Source organism: Pavona decussata, unplaced genomic scaffold (assembly GCF_977016875.1).
Source record: "Pavona decussata unplaced genomic scaffold, jaPavDecu1.1 SCAFFOLD_134, whole genome shotgun sequence".
NCBI classification, from domain to species: domain Eukaryota; kingdom Metazoa; phylum Cnidaria; class Anthozoa; order Scleractinia; family Agariciidae; genus Pavona; species Pavona decussata.
The window spans coordinates 3,287,230-3,294,531 of record NW_028145547.1 but is presented as its reverse complement, the minus strand read 5'-3'; positions in this window follow the sequence as shown (position 1 = coordinate 3,294,531).

The window sequence follows — 7,302 nt, the reverse complement described above, 5'->3', positions numbered from 1 at the left end:
CACTAGGCAATGATTCGAGCAACTTGTGCGGCAACAAAATTGAGACAAGTTGCAAGAAAAATGCCCAGTGTAACAGCCCCTTTACAGCGCAGCCTTAGAAGTGCAGAAAATAGAAAAAAAAACGAGATCGACGAGTTCCTATTGGTGGCGGATCTAGGATCTCAGCCCCCACCCTGCCCCCCATGTTTTTGTGGTCAAAACCGAGGGCCGTAGGGCAAGAAGCAAGTCGAGCGTTCGAGACCGCACGGCCATCGCCCCCTCCCTCCCCTTCCCCCGACTTGCATTACCTGACAGTCTGGATCCGCCACTGACCAATACATTTGGAAACGAATGTTTGCTGTTTACCAGCAGAGTTGATAAGGGAGTTTGGCCACCGTAAAGAGATTCGAGTGCTGACGTTTTGAGTGAATCCTTTAATATTCGCCCTGGTGAAGGGCTAACGCTCGAAACGTCAGCACTCAAATCTCTTTACGGTAGCCAAATTACCTTTTCAATTCTCACTCGTTTTAGTCTTCTCTGATAAGGAAGAAAAACTGTGGGCCCCTTCTCGCAGTCCTTTCCTAAGTTGAGTCTGTGGGACATAAAAGAGGGACGTAACAAGCCAATCCAAAAATAAATCAATAGTTTTACAGTGGGGCCAAAGCAATCTTTCAGATTTTTCAAAATTATTTTTAAGGTGTGTGTAAAAATAAACGAAGAAGGTGTGGAGGAAATTTGGAGGCCATTTTGGTCTCAACTGAGTCTGAAAACCCGTATGGAGGTTAGAAACCAGGTCTGGAAATTCAAAATTCCGAGACGAGATGAGGAGTACTCCCCCCCCCCCCCCCCCCCGCCGGGTTTTCTCTTCTACTAGTTCAGCACTAAGTCTCTGAAGTCTGCCCTCCTTTCTAAGAAGCTCTCGGATTCTGTGTATCCAACACGCCCATGTGCAACAATGCGATGCACTGATGGAAAGCTAACTATTTCCTAGCAAATCAACCTTGAACACACGTGTAGGGTGACTCAGTACCAGCTTGATTGATTGTGCAGAGAAAGGTAGTCCGCGTAAAAATAAACTGACTAGTTTCTAGTATTCTTTCATCTCCTCTCAAGGAGAAGTGGCTTATTACTTTTATTGACTGAGTAATGAGTTCAAAGGTGACGAGGTTCTAACCTGACTACAAGTGGAAACGAGTGAAATGCAAAAAGCGAGCGAGTTTATAAAACGCGTGCGGATTGGGAAAGCGCTCAATCTCTGTTCAATATTTTTTTCCCATTATCCGTTTTTTTTAAACAATTTTTACTAACTTTACAAAAAAAATACAATATATATACAATTCTAAACACTACTTACATGTATAGTTGCAACACTAACAATATTTACTATACTTATAGTACTAACTATATTTACAATTCTAACAATATTTATAATACCTTTTCCACTTACAATACTATGACAATATTTACAATACTTGCAATAATCAAAACCATTGTCTGTTAGAATAGAACTGGCTCACTATGTTTCAAACTACTGAAAAAGTTTCAGCCGACAATTTTTGCATTTGACCAGTGAGTTCCATTGAAAGAAATATTTCTTGTTCCCCAGGTGAAAGCCGCAAACATTTCTTTGGGGTTGACCCAAGCTGTGAACCGTGTTTTTGTTTTGCTGGGTGTCAAAACAGTGTAGCCCTCTGCAACGGTGTCCAGGGCGACAAAGACTTTCACAAGACCCATGTTGTGCAGGGTGTGTGACATATCTGGAGATTCGCAAATAAAATAGTCGAACAGTGGCTCTGTGTTCCCGGCTTTGACATGAGTCCAAAGAGCTATTTTGCCCGCCACCCACCGCTGCTCATCAATATCTTCTGCCATCTTCTGTGTCACCTTGAAATCCGGTGTCAATCTGCAAGTTTCGGTGGGTAGAAAAGAAAACAAGGCATTTGGGAAGATTTCAGGAGATAAGTACTTCGCTGCCTGTGTATCTGCGGCCTCGTTGAAGTTCATGCCGCATAAATTCATCTTTCCAGAGTTTTGTCCCAGGTCACATACTGACCACATTGCACTGATCGTTTTCACATTTCTTGTCCAACTCGGCGACCTTTCCACGAGGTATGCCATGTCAGTAGCCGGACCTCCCATAGTAATGTGAACGGTTGAGTACCCGCACAGTATTATATTAAACTGGTCTAAAGTCAGCCAGTGTGAACCAATAGAGCTGGACTCAAAGTCAGCGGCACCAGTTAGTTGGTTGATAAACTGGCGCGCCAATTCCCTTCGCCGATCAAAAGTCTGAGAATCGTCGGAATCATCACAGCGTTTGTTGGACAATACATCGTACTCATCTGGTGTGACCCAGCGGTTGTCAACGTTGTCATAGAAACGCCACTCGTCTGCGTGATGCGTGTAAGACAAAGGGATTTCCTTGGCAATATGTCCCGTCACCAACACAAACTCTAAATAACCTGCGGCGTGCAAGATGCATTCAAGATCAAACATGTTTTTCCTGAGCACCAAGACCGAGTCCTCAACAGTGTTCGGGTCATGGATGATGGCTTTATCCGCTGGGAGTGGGCAAATGTGTTTACGAAAGTCCCACTTCACCCAAGATTTCGTTGATTCATCGAAGAATCTCCCGTTTGTGTTTTTGTGAGCTAAACCAAGATTCACGCGGCGCCCACCGCAAACTATGTATAGAGGATACGAGGGAAATCCCCATCTCCGTAACATCCGCCTGACCGTCATTGCGAGCCAGTGATTGGTCAATTTGGTTTGGCGAGCTCGTAACAAGGCAGCGGCGTAGTTATCCGGGTCAGGCATGTCAATGAAAATGACATGGGTGCTGCCAAGCAACATGAAGATAAATGCTTTAATGATGACGAATACGAGTCCAATCATCGCTGTAGTTGACACTATTGAGATCAGCATTGTCAGGATGTCAGCTTGATGTTGTAAAACTGCAGCTTCGCTGATACTAGCCTGTGCGCACAATTCGCTTATTTCCTTTCCTTTGTCCAGAAACAGAAGACGTCTACACGCAGGCTACTGCTTCAATTGCGCTTACGGAACAATTGAGCTAGCGTAGGGTCGAATACGGTTGTTTCGATTGACAAGGCGTCGCGTCACTGAAGAATGAAAAAGTCTACGGATCTGTTTCAAGGAAGAAAATAACATAGTTAAACGTTATTAAAGAGTAGAGAATCTGGTGATCTCTTGTAGTGGTTTTAGTGCAAGGTTACCTCAACCACTTTTGGAATTGAACTGAAGAGAACCGTACGCGTATTGTGCACATATTACATAAAATATAACGCATTTTTTCCACTAAGCATGGCTCATTTTATCTGGCATACGGAGAAGGACATATCCTACAGGGGAGGGGGACTTAAATACATAGTATTAAAAAGGCTTATCTATTAATTTTCTCCACATCGAAGGATATTAATCGTCATTCTATGACAGACTGTTTTAGTGAAGTGCAAATGTTAATCAATAGCCTGCGAGCAAGCTCTCTATTAGGTCAGCCGTGAGAGGATTGGGGCAGCCTCCCTACTTGTCTCTGCACCCAGCCCTGCTACTTGTCTTTAAAGAACCATGGTCTCTTACCCAGCCCCCCTCACTTGTCTTTAGAGACCCATAGTCTCTTCCCTAACCCGCCTCCAAAAAGTGGGTCCCGAGCATGCCAAATAGTCTTGACCACTTCCCTAAATACACAACATAAGAAAGGCTTAAGAAAGGGAGTGGGCTGAATAATTATGAGGAAATATGGAATCATGAACTTGGTCAGTCCTCTATTTAAAGAATCTTATTTATGGACTTTTAAGCAAGTTATTTCTACCTTTCTTTTCTTTGGCAGTATAACTTACTTTGCTGTAAACCTGACCCAAACTAAACTACCTATCACTTCCAATTAAACATCAACAATAAACAAAATCTCAAACTTCTTGCTTTTATGCACACTGATATTGAAAAGGAAACAGTTCAGCGTGAAATAACTGCTGAGTAACTTTCATTTCAATGGTCATACTCCATGAGATACCCCTCCCCCCTCCAACCACCCCATTAGTCTGCTGGTACCAATTCACGGCACTTCAAAGAAAATGACAGTATTTAAGCCCCGGCAAAACTATAAAACGTTTTTGTTCAACCTAATGTTGGAAGAAAGTGTTTCACGGTTTTGCTGTCTCTCTTAACTTAAATTAAGTTGTATTTGCAGCCCATAAAGCTGATGATTATGTAGTGTCAAGCAACTAGTAATATTAGTACCTGCCCTAGATGGGATGCTAGGCAACCTGAGGATACCCAGCATTAGGGTGACCCAGGATACTTTTACTTTCCCCTGGATAGGATGGTAGTCCATCACAGGATGCTCAGCATGAACTGACGAGGAGTATTTATACTCCCCCTTGATAGGATGGTAGTCCACCACAGGATACCCAGCATGAACTGACTACTGGAGTACTAATACTCCCCCTTGTTTGGATGCTAGTCCATGACAGGATACCCAGCATGAACTGACCAGGGGTATTTATACTACTCCCCCCTAGATAGGATGCCAGTCCAACACAGGATACCCAGCATAAGCTGACCAAGAGTATTAATACTCCCCCTTGATTGTATGCTAGCTATAGTCCATCACAGGGTAGTTACCCAGCATCAACTGACTGGGAGTATTCCTACTACTTCCCCCTGGGTAAGATACTAGTCCATCAAAGGATATGTAGTGATGATTATGTAGTGTCAAACAACCAGTAATATTAGTACCTACCCTTCATGGGATGCTAGGCAACCTGAGGATACCCAGCATAGGATGACTCAGGGTATTTTTACTTTCCCCTGGATAGGATCGTAGTCCATCACAGGATGCCCAGCATGAACTGACTAGGAGTATCGCTACTCCCCCCTTGATGTGATACTAGCCCTTCACAAGATGCCCAGTACTATAAAGTAACTAGAGGAATTAGCATTTTGGTAGGTTTTCCCAGTGGTTCACAGTACTAATTACTACACAAATGCCTGAAAAGATTGAGTGACAATGCTTAAGTTAGTTTCTTGTTTTTGTATAACCAGACCTGTACTGTAGGTGACAAATTTGAAATTTGGTCCTTTGGTCCAAGGCCCCTGTACAGTTAAGGTTTCCAGGGGTATGCTTCTCCAAGAAATACTAGAAATTGAAATTTAATTAACTTGGAACAGTGTTCTGTTGACAAGATAGTTCAAGTTACATCATTATTTTCAACTGTACCTCCAGAGCCTTCTTAAAGCACAGGTTGAGTGCTCACTCTCATCATTTGTAGCAGGCCAAACTAGAATTATTCACTTACAAGCTAGAGATATTCTGCTGCCTTTCTAGAGCTGAGTTTGCACAATAATTACTGTAGCTTGTTTAGCAGCTGCATAAATTATGCAGGACCTCTATTGATACCAGCCTAGTAGTGCTGAAAGCACCACGCTGCCTAAATAAAGATGACTTGACTAAATGAATTGAGATGCTTATGTTCCAAGTCATCCGATAAAAACTTCATAAAAAAGTAAAATTTTATTCCAATTAGCTTTATGCATCAAAAGTGGTCAAAGATGGATAGCTTTAGGCTGACTGTACCAAACACAAAATAAAAAAACCAATGACAGGTTCTAGCAGTATCAACTACAAGAATTACAGCTATAACTGTATAAACCCTGTATAAAGTGTTGATTGGTATCCCATGACGTGAAGAGTCAAGAAAGCCATGATTGCATATTTGCGAGCTAGGAGATTGTCTGAAGTACTAGAAAGGAAAGAGAACAAAAAAGATCAAGCAACTCTAAGTTTTCCTCTGCAATCTTTGGAAGCTTGGTAATTTTCAGAAAATTCAGAAAGTGATTAAAAGCTTTTAAAGAATTTTGGACAACCATAGGAAAATTTTGGAACATCTTTGGTTCATTGTTGGGATTCCTCCGCAAACTACTAAAAGCTCAGATTTTGATGATCACACTTTTAAATAGAACTGTAACATCAGAAAATTGTCCACAGGAGTAATATTGGCATTCAGTTCACAGTAATAAATATGATTATCTGACTGTGCTTCTGTGGTAATGCTCTGCCCTATTTTTATTTCTGGCAAGTTAAATGAATGACAAGAACACCGTTAACGTTTAGTAAACAGCTGAATTTATGCCCCACTGTACACCTCTCAAAATGTTTTAACCTTCCCCCCCCCCCCCCTCCCTGTGAGATTGAGGTAATCGAATAGTTTTAGTGCCTAACCCAGGATCAGGTTCCCCCCCTCGTGCCTCTCTCCCCACCACCCCCTCTAGCCTACGTGTAGCCTGTTTTTCTTTGGGGGGTGGGTACGGCTTCACGAAGGCTACACCCCCTCTTGCCAGAAAAGGCTCTATTTTTTCACAGGAATGTCAATGTCTTATCAGAAGCAACCCAAGCACAGTATGTGCTAACAGGAACCTGCTGTTGATTTATCAACTTTGTATGGGAAATTCACTTCAGTCCTCAAAATGCTAAAAATTGATACATTGGTATTGACATTAAGTTCACACTGTTGTTGATCTTCCCATGCATGGAAGTATCTGCTTTCCAAAACAAAATCTCACTAGTACCTCCAAATTCACCAAGTTACGAGCGACTTAGTTTTCACATTTACCCAAAAATTGCTGTGTGAAAACGCTCTTGCCTAGCTCTCTTCACATGCAGTCAAATTTGCCATAGTTTGCTTATGATTTTGGTTTTATTTTTAATTTTTTGAAACAGTTTGGAGTGCTTAGCTTCAGGGACTCAGTTGGGACTGATCAAACCCTGCTATCTATGGTCATTACCAATTTGAGCTTGGCAAAGACCAAGAAACTGTTTGTGCAAAGCTTTTTGCTAGAAAGCTCTTTATTAGAACCTAATTTGTTTTCAGGACTAGAGTAATTGTTTCCGTTGTTTTCTTATTGTTTTCTTAAAGCCAATCCTGCAATAAGCTGGATCCTAAGTTGGTATTAATAATCTTGTACCGTAGAGTCCAGCCAGTAATTATTGATGATCACCGTCATGCACGAGTAACTTTGAAGAAATAAAAAAATGTTGTTTTTCTTTTAATTGGCTCCCATAGTGTAACAGCTCTGCCTTTCAATTGCATTGTTTCACCACTGAAATCTCCTGGCAACCAACCACTGGCCAAAGAGCCTGAAGATTCTAGCTAAGAGATTAAAGTTGGTGGGGCAGTAGTTGCACCTATCCCCTCCATCCCCTACCCCCCCCCCCCCACCAGTAGGGATAACCACTTGAAGTTCTCACGTTCATCAGCATGACTAGCTGTCTACAGCAAAAATGGTCCACTACCATCTCAAACT